Source organism: Lithobates pipiens, unplaced genomic scaffold (genome assembly GCF_037356315.1).
Source record: "Lithobates pipiens isolate NorthernLeopardFrog02 unplaced genomic scaffold, aLitPip1_a1.2 Scaffold_16, whole genome shotgun sequence".
Taxonomy (NCBI): Eukaryota; Metazoa; Chordata; class Amphibia; order Anura; family Ranidae; genus Lithobates; species Lithobates pipiens.
The window spans coordinates 554224844-554246374 of NW_027507748.1; the positions used below are offsets into that span (position 1 = coordinate 554224844).

At 44.0% G+C, this 21531-nt stretch overlaps 1 protein-coding gene across 1 annotated transcript in view; it reads right to left on the reverse strand.

Moving 5' to 3' along the window:
- LOC143983619 (retinol dehydrogenase 7-like) overlaps positions 1–14528 on the reverse strand; it is a 69314-nt gene extending 54786 nt beyond the window's left edge. The window contains exon 1 of the mRNA XM_077483538.1: positions 14370–14528. The gene's annotated coding sequence lies outside the window, so the exon portion shown is untranslated. The remainder of the gene's footprint in view (positions 1–14369) is intronic.
- Between the last annotated feature and the right edge of the window lie 7003 nt (positions 14529–21531).

Consider the following 21531-nt stretch of genomic DNA (forward strand, 5'->3'; position numbering starts at 1 on the left):
GGACAGATTGATAGCAGCCGGAACGATTTTCTCCCGGTGCGGTCAATCAATTGCAGTGACACAGGAGTGGGGGTGTGTCAAAGGACGCAGCTGCGAGACTCGTGAGTGAGCATGCACTGATGCACCCGATGAAGAGGAGGGGCCTGGAGCGCCAGCAGGGGACCCCAGAAGAAGAGGATCTGGGCTGCTCTGTGCAAAACTATTGACATGAATATTGCAAAAAAAAAATGTAACTATGAACAAAAATATTTTTTGTGTACCAAGCAAGCTCACAGTGAAAGAAATTAGGTATTATTCCTTAATGTAGCACTAACCCCGAAGGAGCTGCTGGTTATTTTTTAGCTTTCGTTCTCCTTGTGACACGACTATGGGATGTCCGGTGGTAGATGGCCCAGTAACTTGAGACTGACAATAGATCCAGTTGAATAGATTTTATTTGCAAACATCAACCATTGAACAGTCTTAACTTGGGATCAGAGGGTTGGAAAGGAAAGTTCAGGCACTCTCAATGTCAAAGTCTATAAACGTTAAGGAACTTGCTTACTTTGACTGCATCCAGAGAATAGCCATTCGCAGCTGGATGAACACTCAGGTTGGACAGTCCCTCTCTCACAAGGCCTAGCAGCCAACAAGGTGTTTACTCAGGAACAAAGTCTTTATCACCGACATTGTTGCAGAACATGTAGGGAAACGAAGCGGTAGAACACTTGTAGGATACCTGGATCTTTCAGCCCACTTGGCGATATCCCCAAGATCGGATTCTCTCGGGTTACTTCAGCCCTTCCAGGCTCTTGTTAAGAAAACCAACCTCACGCGTGGTGTTCTTCTAAAGAGTCCTCCTCTGGAATGCTCGAAGTACACTGGGTCTCTCCCGGACCGGAGACAGCACCCATCCACCTTGGAATCCTTCCTTCGTTCCCTTGCCTTGGGCTAGCCAGCCCAGAGGCATCAAAGTTGGGTGGAACCGCACCCCGGGCCATAGCCTTCCCGGGGGCTGGTCAGGAGGACCAGAACCACATGATGTCCGTGTCTTAAATACCCTCTCCCAGAGGGCACATCGGAAGGGCCACTCCCACTGACCTGACTCCCAGAGGGAACAATTCAAGCACCTAACCAGACTATAGTTCCACCCCTGCCACCAGAGACAGTGCCCCCTGTGGCCAGGCTGAACATCTCAAAGTCCAGTCAAACTGACACAGAAGCCAAATTTAGTCAAATAGGCCTAAACCAAACTGTAGTTTGGGCAAAGCTTTAACTTTGAAAAACATAGCGTGTGTTCTTCAGGAGCCTGCTGCTACATTAATGTCAAGTGTAAAAAAAAAGATTTTTTTTTCTCCCAATCGTCATCAATCCACAGAGACAAAAGGGCAAATCGGGGTATTATACGTATTACTGCCCAAAAAGTGAATCTAGTGAGGATAATCTTGATCGGAAGAGGGTAACTTCACACACGTGCTCCCCCCTATGTGAATGCTCTCACCTCCAATAGTGTGACCGCATTTTCCTGTGGGACTGGATTTTCCTGTGGGATCCTGCTGAGCCATTTTCACTTGGAGCCCAGAAGTGGTTCAACTGCTTATGTGGACCAAACTTAAGTGTGCGATCACACTGTTGGAGGTGAGAGCATTGACGGGGGGGGCGGTTATGGGAGCACGTGTGTGAAGTCACCCTCTCACCCTTTTCTGATAAGGATTATCATCACTAGAGTCACTTTTTGGACAGTAATACATATAATACCCCAATTTGCACTTTTGTCTCTGGATTGATACATCCTTTTTTGAACGCTTGATATTAACCACTTCCCGCCCTGCCTATAGTAGAATGACGGCCGGGCGGTGCTTTCGTTATCCTGACTGGGCATCATATGACGTCCTTCAGGATAACATGCCGCCACGCACATGTGGGGGCACATGCCGCCGCGCACATGTGGGGGCACGCATTGCGGTGATCAGTAGAGCAGTGTGTCAGTTTGACACATCGCTACACTGATCTCGGTAAACAGCCTCCGGCTGAGGCTCTTTACCACGTGATCAGCCGTGTCCAATCACGGCTGATCACGAGGTCAACAGGAAAAGCTGGTGATCGGCTTTTCCTCACTCGCGTCTGACAGACGCAAGTAGAGGAGAGCTGATCGGCGGCTCTCCTGATGGGGGGGGGGGGTCTGCACTGTTTATCAGCACAGCCCCCCCCTCTCAGATGCTCACACTGGACCACCAGGGACTCCACTAGGACCACCAGGGAAGTGGGCAACATGTGGATGGCCAGGTATGTACCCCCTGTCAGTGCAGCCATATCAGTGCCCATCAGTGCAGGTCATTGAAGAAGAAAATTTACTTATTTACAAAAACTTAACAGAAACAAAGAAAAATTTGTTTCTCAAAATTTTCGGTATTTTTTTATTTGTTGCGCAAAAAAAAAAATTGCAGAGGTGATAAAAATACCACCAAAATAAAGCTCTATTTGTGGGAACAAAATTATAAAAATTCTGTTTGGGTACAGTGTAGCATGACCGCGCAATTGTCATTCAAAGTGCGACAGCGCTGAAAGCTGAAAATTGGTCTGGGCAGGAAGGTGTCAAAGTGCCTGGTATTGAAGTGGTTAAAGTGGAAGTAAACTCCCCTATCGTTTTCAGCCCAGGAAGCTGCCATCTTTGCCTCTGTTTAATCTTCAACTGCTATGGTGCTGCACATGTGATTCGTTATGACACCAGCCATTGGATGGTTTGATAGTTTGGCTGAGAGCACAGCCAATGTGCAGTTAGCATTCCCGGCATTCCTTTTTTTTTTTAACTGTTTAAATCAATGGGTTTACTTCCACTTTAAGGAATACAACATTTCTTTCACTGTGAGTTTGCGTGTTACCCATTTTTTTTTTAGCAATATTTATTTTCATTGTTTATGGCACTATCTATGCATTAGTAAGGTTCAGTATCACACAGCACTTTCAACGTATGGACTATGATGTTACTGGGATACATTATATTCTCAGGAGCTTTTCACAGTGGTGTTGGTAACAATGTTTTTAGGAAGTGGACATTGTTTGATAGAACTTGAAACAATTCATTTGATTCTCGTTATTTGTTTATTTACTTTTTAGTGTTGAATAATATTTAGTCACAGGATATTTTTTTCAACAGATCGTATATATTTGTTATCACTATTCATCTGGTGATATGCACTATATAATAATTTGTGTTAATTAATTTCGATACAAACTATTAATTTTCTTTATGCTTGGGGCAGGGCTTGCACAGTGTAGTAACATTTAGTAATTCATGTTCACTGGACTGGGTCTATCATCTTTAATATTTTTGAATTCACTGGTGTGGATTTATATTCAGCGCTGCTTTTTCTATTGTTTAGATAAGGAATATTGTACACATTTTGTTTTTTTAAAGTGGCGGCTTAGTTTAGAGTGTTTTGTTTAGCGCAGTGGTGATACACAATAGATGGAGGGAAAGATTAAGTGTGTCCTTGTTTTACATATTATTTATATAACCACCTGCTGCTTTGGATGCTATCAGGATCCGTCAAACAGACAGATCAACCCTGACAACATCTTCTCAACTAATTGTGAGATGAGTGAAGGGGAGTTAGATATATCAGGGATTTTTAAATAAAACCTTGACCACCTGCTGGAGCAGTAGGCTTGAACATGGTGGGATGTTTTGACCTCTGTTACTATCAGAAGGAAGGATCAATTTTTTGTTATGGTACCCCTGCGGATTCGTTTATGTGGGTCGCACCAAACGGATGTTAGGAGTGCGAATCTCTGAACATCCAGGAAACATCCGGAAGGGGTTCCAGTGCCATGGTGTGTCATTTGCACTTTGAGGAACACCAGTAGTAGGATTTTGTATATATGTGTGTTGCACGCGCACTGCAAGCAGTGTGATCACACATATATAAATATATGGATTTTTATATAGTTTTGTAATTTTAGTTTAAATAGGACCAGTGACTTAATTAGTGATATATACATATGGGCTAATGCAGATGTATTTCCCTGCATGCGGGCATGATCCATGTAAATGGGTCAGATGTTATTAAAGAGGAAGTAAACCCTTCCAAACAACTTGGACCTACAGGTAAGCCTAGATTAAGGCTTACCTGTAGGTCCAAGCAATATCTCCTAAACCTATATGGTTTAGGAGATATTTCCCCGAAAATGGGCACCGCTGTCTACGGCGCATGCGCCGTAGACAGCGGCGCGCAGGCGCACTAAATGCGGCAAATCCATGAATGGATTTGCCTAATTTGTCGACTCCCGTGCGCATGCGCGGGAGTGACGTCATCGCGGCTTCGCCGAGTGGCAGCGGCGGAGCTGCGAGACGCGACTCCCGCGCGCATGCGCGGGAGTGACGTCATCGCGGCTTCGCCGCTGTGATTCGTCGGAGCTGCGAGACGCCACCAGCAACATGGATGCGGCGGACTACAGGGATCAGCGGCGACTTCGCTGGCTCCTGTGTCAGGTAAGTGACACATAATGAGCTACTATGCGATGCATAGTAGTCCATTATGCTTTACCTTTGCAGGGAAAAAAAGAGGAAGTAAACCCATCAGGGTTTACTTCCTCTTTAAGTCATAAGGCATTTTTGAATGCATTAATTATATTTGTCTCATGTGTGGTATTTAGTTCTCCTTAATGGAAATATAGATATCGATAAAACCCATTTCCAATTTGTTTATTTTAAGTCTGCAGGTCACCCCCCTTCTCCAATGCATGTAGCATCTGATATAGGATAGAAATTGGGGGAGATAGGACGCTATATATGCTGATGCAGATGGATATGTTAAGAGCGACTCCCCTTGTGGAAATTCTCCGCTACTATTCACTACCAATATCTGTATAGAGTATTAATCTACTTTACTTTTGTGCAATTGAGTTTTAGATTGTTGGAATGCTATTTATATATAATCTTTAAAAGCTTGTTAGATTGCATTATGGATTGACTCTGTATTAATGAGCAGTGTGAACTGAAGCATTGATGGAATTGGGGACACGCGCATGTGTGGTGATTATACACCGCCCATTGAGAGCAGTTTGGGGAAAATATAAGTCAGTTTGTCTTGCCTAGTGACCAGGTCCATGATTAAGTCATCTTTATGACGAAACATGTCGGATTTTGGCTACTAGGCGAATGAGAGAGATACATATAGGATGCTGAACATCTTACATTGATCCCTGTAAAGCGGCGGTACAGTTAAGGAGTGATTATCTATGGGAACAGCCGTGACACCTATGGAAACATCCGTGGCGTCTATGAGAACAGCCATGGTACTAGCCCTGCATTCTGGAGTGGAAACCTGGATACCCCATTTAAACCCTGTAAAGGGAAAAAGCACATCCAGCCAAACACGAAAGTGTGAGGCATATACAGCGGGTGAGTGTAATCACATAAGGGGAGAGGAGTCACATCTAGAGCGGTGTGGTGGAGGAGTGTAGATGTAATCTGCTGTTTATTCAAGAGACACTGGTTAAACGTTTTTTTCACTATTCCATTATTTGGATTATGATCTGAAGATTCAACGTATGGACTATGATGTTACTGGGATACATTATATTCTCAGGAGCTTTTCACAGTGGTGTTGGTAACAATGTTTTTAGGAAGTGGACATTGTTTGATAGAACTTGAAACAATTCATTTGATTCTCGTTATTTGTTTATTTACTTTTTAGTGTTGAATAATATTTAGTCACAGGATATTTTTTTTCAACAGATCGTATATATTTGTTATCACTATTCATCTGGTGATATGCACTAATAATTTGTGTTAATTAATTTCGATACAAACTATTAATTTTCTTTATGCTTGGGGCAGGGCTTGCACAGTGTAGTAACATTTAGTAATTCATGTTCACTGGACTGGGTCTATCATCTTTAATATTATTTTTGAATTCACTGGTGTGGATTTATATTCAGCGCTGCTTTTTCTATTGTTTAGATAAGGAATATTGTACACATTTTGTTTTTTTAAAGTGGCGGCTTAGTTTAGAGTGTTTTGTTTAGCGCAGTGGTGATACACAATAGATGGAGGGAAAGATTAAGTGTGTCCTTGTTTTACATCATATGTTTTCACAGATTATGGGATTGAGATCAATGCATAGCAGATGTGAATTTGTATTTTGTTTTGCAGGAATTGTTATACCACACCCAGTGGCGTAGCGTGGGGGGTGCGAGGGGGACGTAGGCCCCGGGCACAACATTTGGGGGGGGGGGCGCAATCCTGCGCCAGTATGTGACACCCTCTCTCCATACATCTAAATTCTATTTTCTGTGACCCCGCACTCCGGCCGGCCCCTGGCGCCCTGTGATTGGGCGAAAGGGGTCATGTGCGGCAGGTGAGGCTGGCCTGTCATCAATCACGGGGGAGCGGGGCTGGCCTTCGCTGTGGCTGCCGTCTTCTCCTGCCCCTCCTCTTCAGTCTGGGTTTTTATATTGACATGGCACGTTCATTTTATTTTTAAAAATCCGAAGCTCTACAACCACTTTAAACAAAGGAGAGAAAAGAGAGTTAGACTTACCGGTAACTCTGTTTCTAGGAGTTGTCCAGGACAGCACTAGAGAGATAGGCTCCACCTCCAGAGGCAGGAAACACAATCCAGATCTTTAAAGGGTGGTCTCCGTCCCTTCCCCTTCAGTCTTGTAACCGAGAACTTCCCCGGAACGGCTTCTGTAACAACAAAAACACTTGTCCAGCATTATAATAGCATATAGGGAGGGAATCCATGCTGTCCTGGACGACTCCTAGAAACAGAGTTACCGGTAAGTCTAACTCTCGTTTTCTCTAGTCGTCTGTCCAGGATAGCACTAGAGAGGATCAACGAGAACATACCAGATATGGGGGGGGGGACTACCGCTTGAAGGACCTTTCTCCCAAACGCCTGATCTTGCACTGAGATAAGGTCCAATCTGTAATGCTTCATAAACGTCGAGTAGCTTGACCAAGTTGCAGCTCGACAAATTTGTTCTGTGTCGCTCCAGCTCGCTCTGCCCAAGAGGTCGATAGTGCCCGTGTAGAGTGAGCCATGGGGGAAAAAGGACATTCCATTTTCATCACTTTGTAAGCTTCTACAATAGCTTATTTGATCCACTTTGCAATTGTATTCTTTGAAGCCGCATGTAAAACAAATAATGCATTTGATTTTCTAATTCCGACATCTCCAGATACTGTAAGACACAGGCTCTCACGTCCAGTTGGTGAAACTCTACCTCCTTAGGATTAGTGGGGGACCCACAGAAGGAAGGTAAAACAATTTTCTGTGTTCTGTGGAACTTTTTCACTACTTTGGGTAAAAACCCAGGGTCCGTGCGCAACACCAGCCTGTCTTTAAAAATTAGCAAAAACGTCTCTTTCACCGAAAGTGCCTGAAGCTCGCTAATGCGTCTGGCTGTGGAAATAGCCACTAGGAACACTGTTTTGAGCGTGAACCATTTCAAGGAAAGCTCTTCTTCCTGTGACTTTTTTTACCCATCCCTGTAAAACAATTGACAGGTCCCATTTGGGTAAAATTTTGAAAGGAACAGGTTTAATCCTGGTCAACCCCTTAAAGAACCTGCTAACTAGCTGGTCTGCCGCCAGAGGTTGATCCAAAAAAAAAAAAAACAGACAGGGCCGCAACTTGTACTTTTAAGGTACTAATGGCCAGTCCCTTATCCGCACCGTCTTGTAAAAACTCCAAGACTGTCGGGATACTTAGACACCTTTTTAGTGTCTAACCATGAACAAAAAACCTTCCAAAACTTAACATAACTTGCTTGGGTTACCTTCTTTCTACTAGAAAAAAGTGTTCTAATCACCCTAACCGAGAGCCCCTTAGACTTCAAGAGGCTCTCTTCAGACGCCAGGCCAATAACTTCAGGGTCTGTATTTCTGGCAACAGAACTGGACCCTGGGACAGCAGATCCTCCCTCTCGGGCAGCATGAGGGGAGGCTCGTCTGTCAGGCCCAGCAGCATTGAGAACCACAGTCTCTTCAGCCAATACGGAACCACCAGTATTAATGTGGTTCGTTCCTGCAGAAATTTCCTCAGGACTAGAGGAATTAGCTTGAATGGGGGGGGGAGGCGTAGCAAGTGCAAAACGCCCAGTTTTGTGCCAAAGCGTTTATCCCTTTTGCCCCTGCCTCCCTCTCTAGGGAGAAGTATACTGGGACCTGGGTGTTCACTTTCCTGGCGAACAAGTCCACCTCTGGGAGACCCCATTTCCGCACGATCAGCTGGAAACTCTCCCAGTTCAGGGATCATTCTGATTCGTACACCCGGTGTTGACTCAAAAAATCTGCCAGGTGGTTGTCCACCCCCTTTAGATGGACCGCTGAAACAGACTCTAGGTTTTCCTCGGCCCAATGCATGATCATACTTGTTAGCTTGATCAAGGACGGGCATCTCGTTCCTCCTCGTTTACATAGGAAACCGCCACCACGCTGTCCGAGAGGACCTGTACATGGTGGTCCCTCAGATCCCTGGCAAACGCCCTTAAGGCTTCCCAGATTGCCTGCAACTCTCTCCAATTGGCCGACCTCTGGGACTGTGTCTTCCCCCAGCACCCTTGGGCTACTTTCGACCCCAAGTGGGCCCCCCAGCCCCAAGCACTGGCATCCGTAGTGATGCGGACAGACACTGGAAGAGACCACCATAGACCCCGTACTAGGTTCTCCTCTCTCCTCCACCTCCAGAGACCTTCTGGTCTTTGAGGATAGATGGATAATCCCGTCCAGGGATTCTTGTGCTCCGTCCCAGCTGCTCAGGATATTGGCCTGAAGGCACCTGAAATGAGCCCTTGCCCAAGGAACCGCAGGGATTGTTGCCACTAATAGGCCCAACCCTGCCATAGGTGAGCGGAGGGAAATTGCCCGATTGGTCTGCAAAAAGGTTACCGTCTCCTTCACCTTTTCTACTTTTTCCTCTGTGAGGAAGACTCTCTGTGCCACCGAATCTACCAGGAAACCCAAGTACTGTATGGCCTGTGTTTGTGTCAAGTGCGATTTTTCTTAGTTTATTAACCACCCCAGCCTTTTTAGGCAAGAGATGGCTACCCGCAGATCTCCCTGCAGTTGGAGCTTTGAGGGGGCGAAGAATAAAAGGTCGTCCAAGTATGGTATGACGGTGATCCCTTTCAGTCTCAGGGGAGCTAATGCTTCTGCCAGGACCTTGGTGAATATCCTGGGGGAGGAAGATAGACCGAATGGCAGAGCCCTGAATTGTAAGTATCGGATCTGCCTTCCCCAAAGAATCGCCATCCTCAAATACTCTTGAGAGTTCTCTCGAATGGGGATGTGTAGGTACGTGTCCCTCAGATCGAGGGAAGCCATGAAACAATTTGGAGGGAGTATTGACCTCACTCTAAAAATTGTTTCCATCCGGAATTTTTTGTAAGTTACCCACTTGTTTAGTAACTTTAGGTTCAAAATTAACCGGAATTTGCCTGACGGTTTCTTCACTACAAACAAATGCGAGTAGAAACCGTGGTTTATTTCCTGTGACGGAACTGGCACTAGAACCCTCTGGTCTATTAAATCGCCAATTTGCGACAGCAAAGCAGTCGCTTTCTGAGGATCCTTGGGAGGCTTGGTCAGACACTTCCTTGTAGGTGGGGTGTGTTTGAACTGTATTTTGTAACCCTCCCTGATGATCCTCAGAATAAAAGTATTTGGGGTAGTCTTTTCCCACTGTGGGAGGAACTGCCCCAGTCTTCCCCCCACAGGAACCAAGTCACTGGGATTTAGTGTTTTTTTTTAGAAGAGGAAAAAAAGATTGCTTTTCTGTTTTCCTCCCATCCACTGTTTTTTGGGGGTTGACTCCTTAGGGGTCTGTCCTTGCTACTGTCCCTGCCTTTGGGGACGAAAAAAGCATTTACCTGTAGTCTTTTTGGGTTTAACAGGAAAGGCCTTCTTCTTGTCCGCAGTACGGTCCAGGACCTTCTCAAGATCCTGCCCGAACAAGAGGTCTCCCTCAAAGGGGATGCCACATAACCTCACTTTTGAGGCTGAGTCTCCTGTCCAAGACTTCAACCAAAGTGCCCTGCGAGATGCGTTTACGAGGGCAGCGGTCCTGGCTGACAATTTGACCGACTCCGCAGAGGCATCTGCCATATAACCTGCTGCTTTATGTAGCATAGGAAGGGAATCCAGGATTTCCTTTCTGGAGGTCCCCCCTTCGAAATGGCTTTGCAATTGTTCCAGCCAGACCTCCAAGTTGCGAGCCACTATTGTTGTGGCCATTGCAGGTTTTAAATTAGTCATGGTTACTTCCCATGACCTCTTCAGCAGCACCTCCATCCTTTTATCCATGGGTTCCTTAAGAACACCCATGTCCTCAAAGGCGAGGTCTGTTGATTTTGCACACTGGGAAAAAGCTGCGTCTACCTTAGGTACTTTGTTCCAGACGCAAGTGGGGTCCTCACTGAAGGAGAATCTCCGCTTCATACTTTTAGGAAAAAATAGCTTTTTCTCTGGCTCCTCCCACTCTTTCTTGATTGAATCTACCAGTGTGCTATGAACCGGAAAAACCCTGACTGAATCTTCCTTTAGTGTTTGATACATCCGGTCATGTAAGGACAGAGAGACTGGCTCTTTAATTTCGATCGTCTCATAAATCACCCCCAGTATGGCATCTACCTCCTCGAGAGCCTGCATCTGGGAGAGCTTGTCCCTTGAACAGGAATATCTCTGGATGAGCCGTCTCACTTAGGCCATCCAGTGAATCGAATTCCTCTTCCCCTGATTCATCACCTTCCTCTGGGGTGCAAGCAGGGGGGACTGCGGCTGGTTTTGGGGTCTCATGGTTCGCTAGCATTGTCTTGATGGATTGCATTTCTTTCTGTACCCCAGAAATCAAATCCTTACAAGCCCCCGTAGCTTCCTTATAGACCAATTTGTCTATGCACAGTTTACAAAGGGGCTTAGACCATCCTTCTTTTAATTCCCATGCCCACCCCTCGCCTGACTTCACGCCCAAATCCGAACCTATCGCCAGGTGAGGGAACGCCAGCCCTCCCCGGGCTTCAGGAGGAGAACGCCGGTTCATAGCTGCTGTCAACCCGACTGGAGGACCTCAGATGTCTGCTACCAAAACAGGTACACAGAACTCCTTCCCCGTCTCTTATGGGCACTCCCACCATCAGGGGAAGGAGAGCTCCTGATCCAGCCTCCTCCTCCGGTGGAGGAAACACAAAAAGACTGAAGGGGAAGGGACGGAGGCCGCCCTTTAAAGATCTGGATTGTGTTTCCTGCCTCTGGAGGTGGAGCCTATCTCTAGTGCTGTCCTGGACAGATGACTAGAGAAAAATGAGATGTAGATGAGGTTCTGGTCAGTGAAGCGCTCTTATTTAATGTAGCTGAGAAAATGATATGGTAAATTTTCCTTATGTAGCACTGACCCCCGAAGGAGCGGCTGATTTAATTGGGCTTACTGTTACCTTCTTGACCTCGTGTACATCTAGGGGTTTCCCGAGATAGATGGCCCAAGAACTGCGGAGAATGACACCAGATCCACTTAAAGCGGGAGTCCACCGGGACTCCGCGTTTTTTATTTTTTTTAAAAGCCAGCAGCTACAAATACTGCAGCTGCTGACTTTTAAAATAGTGACACTTACCTGTCCAGCGCGCCCGCGATGTCGGCACCCGAAGCCGATCGCTAGGTCGTCTGTCGGGTCCTGCCGCCGCCATCTTGGGTATGGGAATCAGGAAATGGAGCCTTTCGGCTTCATTTCCCGGTTCCCTACTGCGCATGCGCGAGCCGCTGCCTCTGGGAACTGTGTGTTTCCCAGCAGGCAGCGGGGCACTTGCGCAAAGGGGCGGGCAGTTGCGGAAAGGGGCGTAATCTACGCCCCTTTCCGCAGACAGCTATCCCGGAAGTGGGTGCAGTTACCTGGATTATCCAACTGCACCCCCCTCCCCCCTGAAAGGTGCCAATTGTGGCGCCGGAGGGGGGGGGATTCCGATGAGCGGAGGTCCATTTTAGGGTGGACCTCCGCTTTAAGGGATTTTTATTTGCACAGAAGAATAAATGAAAAAACAATCTCTCAAAGTAGGGTTAGAGGGTTTAGGTAGGAAAGTCCAGGTACTCTTGGAACTAAGTCAAGTAGAAAAGAGTCTCTCACATTAGGAAAATTCAGAGAATAGCCATTCACAACTGGATCCTCACCCTTATTGGATAGTCCTTCACTCTCTAGACCTAGCAGCCGACAGGGTGCTTAAACAAAGAGTAGTCTCTGCCACAGACTTGCTATAGGACACTTGAATAAAGTCTATGCCACAGACTTGTGAAAGATGTAGAAAACTTAGAGAACCCTTGTACGGTAACAGTATCTTGCAGCCGGTCCGGCGATACCATACGAGATTAGATTCGCTTGGGGTCTTTCAACTAAGACTCCAGGCTCCTTCCGAGAAGCCAGCCTTTACATGGCCTTCTCCCAAAGAGTCCTCCCCTGGATGCCTCTATAGTTGCTGTGCCTCTCCGCAAACCGAGACGGCACCGGACCACCTCCGAATCGTTCCTTCAGTTACTTTGTCTCGGGCCAGCCAGCCCAGAGACTTGGAGTTGGGTGGATCTGCACCACGGGCCATGAGAGCCCTGGGGGCTGGTCAGGACCAAACAGACAGAAAGCACTTCTGGACCGGAACCCCGAAGCACGATGACAGCACCTTAAGTACCTCCTCCCAGAATGCACAGCAAGAGTGACACTCCCACTAGGCTGGTTCTAAGAGAGAACTGGCACTCAATACACCTAACTGGACTGCATTCTGGCACTTGCCAGAGATGACAGCATCACCTATGTTCAAGCAGAACACAATGCAATCCAGCTATACTGGTATTGAGACCAAAATTTAGTGTAATTGAACCCAAAACCAAACTGTGGTTCCAGGAATAATAAATGCCAAAAACACATAGTACGTGCTCTTCTGGAGCCGGCACTACACTTACTTTTGTATTCAACTGAAGTTAAAATAATTTGTAGACAGACAAGTGGTGCTGCAGTTCCTATGCAAAGGCTGCAGTTCTTGCAGTTTAGAAGGTGAGCAAAGCGATCTGATGGTAACTCTCCCAAGGTAACATATATAGATTATTGTAAAAGGTCACATGTAGAGTAGCATTTCATCCTTGACAAAATTTTATTTAGCGTACCTTTAAAATAAACACAATGGGTAAATATGCAACTTTGCTCTCATTTCAATTTAACTTGTTTTCTGCTGGCTGCCGGACTGCATTCTGCAATCTTTGTGATCTGGAAATGTGTTACCTACTTAAAGAGCTGGTAAACTCTGCACTACCACTTGTACCTTCAGGTATAGTAAGGCTTACCTGAAGGTATTGTGAATATCTCCCAAACTTTTACTGTTTAGGAGATATTCAGAGTGCATGCAGCCGATGACTCTGATAGTATGTCTTACAGTGCCAGAAAACCCAGTGTCAGTAATGGCAGCTCCTACGCGCATGCGCGTGAGTGACGCCATCACGGCTCCAGCCAATCACATAGGTGGAGCTCAGGAACCCAGAAAACAGACAGGAGGAACATGTCAACCCTCTCAGCAGTGACTTTACAGTGCTGGAGGGCTTTGTTCCAAGGTGAATATTTCACAATGTATTAAATAGTATTGCAATTGTTCCGTCTGCTCCAATGTTGTAAAGCACTGCGTAAACTGTCGGTGCTATATAAATCCTGTATAATAATAATAATAATAATAATAATAATGTGCTAGTATGCGATGCATATTAGCACATTATGCCATTGCATTGCAGTTTTTGTTTTTTTCTTGATCATCAGCGGTTTACAACTGCTTTAATACATTTGCAGCAAAGATATCACTGGCCTTATGGAATAGTTCTACTGCAATGGGCAAAAAAAAAAAAAATCTGTATATTGTTAATACATGTACTGATAAGTCTTTTTCTTATTTCATATGCTTTATTTAAAATTTTCTCTACGCATTCTTTGTCTCTACATTTACATGCACACCAAAGTTGTCCTGTTTTTTGTTTTTTTTCGTAGACCCATTGCAGTTTGCTCAGTGATCCTCGGTAATGTTATAGTTTTTCAGAAAGAACATACATTTTTCTTGTGACAGTTGTATTTAAAAAAAAAAGAGAACTGAGGAGATCCAGTGTGAACATTATAAGGCTGGATTCACACCTATGCATTTTTAGTGCTTTTTGCATTTTGAATGTTTTCCATAGAAAACAATGTTAAATGGACTGTAGTACAAATATGCAAAAAGCACTAAAATTGCATAGGTGTGAATCCAGCCTAATAGGAAATACCACAAAAAATAAAAAAAAAAGAGAAAACTGAAATGTGGATGAGGTTCAGGTCGGTGAAGCAGTCTTATTTAATGTAGCTGATAAAGTGATAAGGTAAATTTTCCTTACCTTTGTATTCAACTGAAGTGCAAATAATTTCTTGACAGATGACATGTGGTGCTGCAGTTCTTTCAGTTTAGAAGGCCTGCTAAGCGATCTGATAGTAACTCTCCCAAGGTAACATATATAGATTAGTCTACAAGGTCACATGGGGAGCGGCCTTTCAACCGTGACGGAATGCCATTCAAAGTAAACAGAGTGAGTGGTTATGCAACTTTGCCATCGTTTCAAGACCTTCTTTCTGCTGGCTTTCAGCGTTTGTGCATATTTTTCCAATACACCAAATTGTGATAAAAGAATAAAATAGAATTACCAAGCTTGAATATACAGATTTAATCCCCTGACCACTGGAAGGTTTTACCCCCTTCATGATCAGACCGTTTTTTGCTATTCAGCAGTGTGCTACTTGGCAATTGCTTGGTCATGCAACTCTGTATGCAAATTATATTTATATAATTTTTTTCCCTACACAAATAGAGCTATCTTTTGTTGGCATTTGATTGTCACTGGGTTTTTTATTTTAATTGTATAAACGAAAAAAGGCAGAGAATTTTGAGGGGAAAAAACAAACAAACAGCATTTCCTACTTTCTGCTATAAAACATATCCGATAAAATATAATTTCTTCATAAATTTAAGCCAAAATGTATTCTGCTGCATTTCGTTGGTAAAAAAAAAATCCCAATAAATGTACAATAATTGGCCTGTGTGATAGTTGTAGTGTCTACAAACTATGGTATATACACTGGAATTTAGGCAGCTTTTAAGCAGCTCTGACTTTGACTGCCTATTACATTTCTGGAAATGGCCAGGACAGTACAAACACCCCCAAAGGACTCCTTTCTGGAAAGTAGACACCCCTAAGTTATTTGCTGAGAGGCATGTCGAGTCCACGGATGATTTTATTTTTTGGCACAAGCTTTTGGAAAATATATATTTTTATTTTTTTTACACAAAGTTGTCAGTTTAATCAGATATGCCATGGGTATATGTGGAATTACACCCCAAAGCACTGTGAAGGGTTGGCTTGAAGTGGTCATTTTGGATTACCTAACTGGCCACCATGTTGTATGAATTGCAGCCATTTTAAGTCTGATCTTATGTCTCAAAAATCAATTTCTGCATATATAGAACGCTACCTAGTCATTAAAACTCAGCACTGTGACAATCTGAAAGCTTCTACGGGGGCCCATTCAACAAACTCCATGCCCTCAGGACTTATCTCAGGGGGAACAGACCTGACTTGTGCAACTTTTAAGCCTGGTTCACACCCATGCTTTTTTTTTTTTTTTTTGCGTGTTTTCAGTTTTGCAGAAACACATAGTCCATTTAACAAGGTTTCCTATGGGTCACGTTCACATCTGTGCATTTTATGGAAAGGGCCAGGGATTTTTTTTCTGGTTTTTGGTTGCATAGACTTCAATGGATCAAAAACACATATTGAAAAACAAAAAATGCACCTGGAATATACAAGCAGCAACTTGCATAGGTGTGAACTAGGCCTTGGGCTCCATACCCCCTAGATTTCTTTTTTTTTTTATAAACTCCAAAACGCTGGATGAAAAATGCTGATGATAGCGTGTTATGCCGGCTTGTGTAAGCATTTTAGTAATCTTTTAGGAGCATTCGTATTTTTACAGTATAGAAAGAAAAAAAAAAAAAACGCCAATAGCCTAAAGCAGTGTGCATAGACACATAGGATAACACTAGTTACATCAAATCAAATCATTCTCTGCAGCTATTAACTTTTGTACCACCACCCCCTCCCTTTAGAATGTAAGCTCTACGAGCAGGGCCCTCCTGTACCTTTTGTATTGTACTGTAATTGTGTTGTCCACCCTATACATTGTAAAACGCTGCGTAAACTGTTGGCGCTATATAAATCGATAATAATAATTACTAAAACGTTACCATATGTGAAGATATAGCAGAGACTGCTGTGAGTTTTGAGAAGTCCCTGTGGTTTGGCACTCAGCCCGGTAAAGTGCATTTTTAGTTACCTGTTTAAGTGTAAAGGAAACTCTATCTTTCAAACTACTCCTGTAATTATGAGTTGTAAGAAACTGGCCGATTGCTAAATTACATGGTGATTTAACAGGTTAGCAGAGTGCAAAAGACTGGTACATGTAGTTCTACTGACCTTGCCTGAAATTTCTATTGTAAAAGTGAGTGACAAATTCACTTAGTCTCTCCTCTTTTTCCATGGCGGTCTCCATAAGCTGTACTGAGTTGCTGTCTTGCTATCTCTGTCTAAAAACCACAATGCCGCTGGTAAGATAAGGAGAATGTGAACTAGTGACAATAGGGGCACTGCTAGAGAAACAAACCTAATTTACTAGGCATTAAATTATATAATTCATAAGGTGAAATCTAATTCAATAACACCAACACATAATATAGCAATATTAAAGCCACCTGTACGTGCAAAAAATACAAAATCAACAATTGCATCAAAAATTATTTAAATGGTCCCATTTAGATGTCAGAAAAAAGACATATCCAAAGTCTATGCAAGTGACTGAACACTACAGAATAGAATTGTGATACACTCCAACTTAATCGGCTATCCAGAACGCAGTAAAGTCTTCTGAAGCTATTTAGAGATCCCTTCACCACAGATTTGAACACGTAGACACCCATTCGTGATTATAAAATAAATATTACCAGATTAAAATGACTACTTTACTTAAAAAGATAGTCTGCTGAGCTTGTGCAGGCAAGTGCCTGCTCACATGGAATATGACATTAGTTCACAGTTATTAAGTATCATATTTTTGATTCTTTTCAGGGAGCAGCTTTAAAAAAGATCACTATATTTTTAGTTTTTTAACTAGTGTAATTTTAAGTATCTTCACAAGATATATATTAAAGAGGGATTCCACCAAAAAAAAAAAATATATATTAAAAGCCAGCAGCTATAAATACTACAGCTGCTGACTCTTAATAAATGGACACTCACCTGTCCCGGGTTCCAGCGATGCCGGCAGCCGAGGCCGATCGATCGCTCGGCCCTCGGCTGCTGCCGCCACCATTCTAGGTGAGGGAATCAGGAAGTGAAGCGAATCGGCTTCACTTCCCGGTTCCCTACTGCGCATGCGCGAGTCACGCAGCGCAATAGGAATTCTCAGCGCTGTCTCTGAGACCCGTGTGTGTCCCAGCAGACAGCGCGACAGGACAGGAAATGGCGTAGACTCCCACGGGAGTCTATGCCTGGAAGTGGGTGTAAATACCTGTCTTTGACAGGTATCTCCACCCCCTCCCCCCTGAAAGGTGCCAATTGTGACACCGGAGGGGCAGAGGGTTCCAATCAGCGGAGGTTCCACTTTAGGGTGGAACCCCGCTTTAAGTGGCGCAGAGTTTATTTCAGCTGCACGTACACAAGAGAAGTAGAATGTGAAAAGGAAAATAATTACTGATAAATTTCTTGCATAAATCGGAGTTCCAACCAGAAATGGAACATCCGTGGACCCGATTCCTCCCACCCTTCAATGCCACATTTGGCACCTATCAGGGGGGAGCGGATACCTGTCAAAACCAGGTATCTGCTCCCACTTCTAGGGAAAGATTGCCACAATCTTGTGCGGTGACCTACGCAATGTCCGGCACCTCCTCACCCCCCTCCCGCTGCTTTCTGGGAGACACAAAGGTCCCAGAAGACAGCAGGGACCATTCAGAAAACGCAGCGTGGCTCACGCATGCGCAGTAGGAATTGGGCTGTGAAGCCGCAAGGCTTCACTTCCCGTTTCCCTTAGTAAGGATGCTGGCGCTTGCACCCGAAGCTGAGTGTCCTATTAAAAGTCAGCATCTACGGTATCTGTAGCTGCTGACTTTTTTTTTCACCGAGGAACTCTGCTTTAAGCCTAGTACACAAGGGCCAAATGTTGGGCATCGCCCAGTTCAACAGAAAGCAGCCAACATTTCGCCCGTGTGTACTGCAGCCGGTCCGATAGAAGCTGGACAATCAAAGGGACATGATCAAAAAAGGTTATTAGCTGAGAGCGCTGACCAGTGTAATGGGGGGGGGGGGGAAGGGGGCAGTCTCTCCTGTCAGAGCACAATAGCACAGCAGGGGAGATTGCTGTACTAACGTTGGTTAGTACAGAGGTTTCTTCTGAGCTGTAAGGGTTTTTTGCATTCAACCTATGTTGAACCAAAAAAAAAAAAAAAAAGGGGGAGGTGTGTACCTCTCCTTATAGCTGTTAATTGTGTAGCGATGGCTCCTGACGAGCAGGCGCTATGGTTTTTTCAAAGTTAACTTTCCTGAAACCACAGTTGGGTTTTGGGGCTAATTTTCTACATTTCTGGTTTCAGTACCAGTCTGGCTGGGTTGCACTGGGCTCTCCTTGACCGCAGGTGTCACTGTCCCTGCCGGCAAGGTTGAGAGCGCAGTCTAGCTGGGTGTATTGAATTCCACTGTTCTTTTGGAACCAGCCCAGTGGGCGTGTTCTCCTGCTGTGCATTCTTGGAGGTGGTATTTAAGGTACTGACATCACATGCTTCGGGGTTCTGTCCTGTTCTGTGACAGAGAATATTTTTCTGGCTGTTTGGTTCTGGTCCTCCTGACCAGCCCCCATGGCCCTCCTGGCCTGGGGTGCAGAACCATACAATTCGAATCTCGGGGCTGGCTAGCCTGAGGAAACGCAACTGCAGGGACAGGCCTGAATGGATTTCAGGGCCTATTGATCCAAAGGTAGTCCGGTGCCATCTCATCCGAGGGAGAGGCCCAGCAACTGGAGAAACCCCAGGGGAGGACTCTTCAGGAGAAGGCCGTGCGCAAGGCTGACTTCTCTGAAGGAGCCTGGAGTCTGTGGCAGAAACTTTGCTTAACACCCTACCAGCTGCTAGGAGAAGAGGTCAAGAAGGTAACGGTAAGCCCAACAAAACCAGAAGCTCCTTCGGGGGTCAGTGCTACAATTGTATTAAGTTATATTTGCTGTACTTTGGCGAGGCACTGCTAGCAATAATAATAATAGCTATTAAGCCAATCAGCAGACAGATTTCCTGGAAGATTTTAAAAATAAATGTCTGCAGTGGGCTGAGTGATATATACCTCTTCCTTATGTGCCTCAGTAAAGTACTAAAAGTAGAGCTGACCTCTGTTGTCCATTTGTAACTGAAATAGTATGGAATATTAGGGGAAAGTATATTTACTCTATTGTCTTTTTTGTAGTGATTTTATGAAAATTTGGAAGGATAATGCAATAGAGTCTCCTGTATATGATTGGTAGTTTGTCTTTTAACCACTTGCCCACTAGGCACTTATACCCCCTTCCTAACCAGGCCAATTTTAAGCTTTCAGTGCTCTCACAATTTAAATGACAATCACTCAATCATGCAACATTGTACCCATATAAAAAAAAAAAATCTGTGCCTTTTTTCACACAAATAAAGCTTTCTTTGTTGGTATTTAATCACTAATGTTTTTTATTTTTTGTGTTATAAATAAAAAAAAATAGTATTTGTATTATCGTGAAGGTTATAGTCTACAAGCTATGGTGCCAATCATTGAAAATTAAATAGAAAGGTAGTTGCATGCTTCTAATCAATAAACATTAAAAATAAACTACTGTTAAAGTGAATGAATTCTGTTGCTGTCACCTAATTGTTCCCAAAAAGATAATGAAGTGAATGTGACAGTGCTTCATATACAATAAGCTCATATAATAAAAAAAAAACACTTATATCACCAAAAATTGCAAAATTTTATACTGTTCGATTGCATATTGTCTGTACAAAGATTCTGTATTTCTGTTGTATTTCTAATAAAAATGTATTATGTGAAAAAAAAACATAGGAAAAATAATCAATGAAAAAATGTCCATATATAGATACAGATGAATAGTGCTCAATGGAAACTGTCTGTAGATAAATAAAAGTGAATAATGCTCACAAAAAAAGTCCAAATAAAGTGACAATTCTGTTAAAAAGCAAGTAAAAGGAAATACAAGAAAAAAGATGGTTTCCACGTGCTTCCCTGCTCTGCCAACAACAGTGCTCCCACCGTCTCGTGCAATGCTCGCTCACCTCACTGCAAGATCTAGCAGGGGGTCAAAAACACTTTTGTGGCGATACCACATCTGAGACTTTTACACAGCCTGGCCACATACAGAGGCCCAACATGCAGGGAGCACTGTCAGGTGTTCTAGTGACATAAATGAGGCAAGGGCGAGCGCCAATGAGGCAAGGGCGGGAGGGACTTATGCATCCAAGAAAGGGATTTTACAGGTATGCTGTTATAAAAATATCAATTTCTTTTTCGTACATTACAGGAGCACCATAGCAATTAGTGGTGGCCGCCGCCAGGCGAGAGGACCTATACTGCTGCCTGCAACATACTGCGCCCGAAGACGACATACTCCTTAGCAACTTACATCCATCCGATAGAATTTTGTGAATGTATGTTCTGACGACCAAGTAGCAGCCTTGCAAATCTAAGCCACAGAGGCTTGGTGATGCACTGCTCATGAAGCACTGGCTGCCCTGGTAGAGTGCGTGTTAACCTGAAAAGGCCAAACCCTTTTCTTCAGACTATAAGCCTGACTAATCACCCAACGAATCCACTTAGCAATAGTTGATTTCGATGCTGCCTGGCGCTTTCTGGGGCCTTCTGGCAGCACAACAAAACATCAGTTTTCCATATCTGAGCTGCCACCTTCAGATAGGCCTTGAATGCTGAGAAAAAAAAAAAATGAGAGAGGTAGGTGTGGCGCTATTTGTTTAAATATCTTATATACAAAAATTACACAAAATTAATCCATAGAAAATAGTGAATATAAAAAATGGATTACGTGCAAGATTACGTGCAAGAATGCAAAGTTAATTATATCTCTCCAACATGATTAAATATTTTCAACGTGAATATGCTATTCCAATTTTAATATAAAACAAAGATTAAAGTTCATAGTCCCAAAAAGATTGAGTAGATGAAAGTGCTTTGTGCTGCTGAAGGAAAAAAAAACCCTTGCTGCTCTAATTCCTCTTGGAAGGTGTGCAGAGCATATGGTGCACAAGGGAAATATTACCAGTACATCTAGGAGTGGGCAATTTCCAGAATGCTGCACAGTGGCAAAAACTGTGCAGCAAATGCTCCATACCCCTGAAGGGGAAATGATCTCTGGTGAGTGCAGTCAAAATAAGATGGAGCATTTGCCACTGTGCAGCATTCTGGAAAT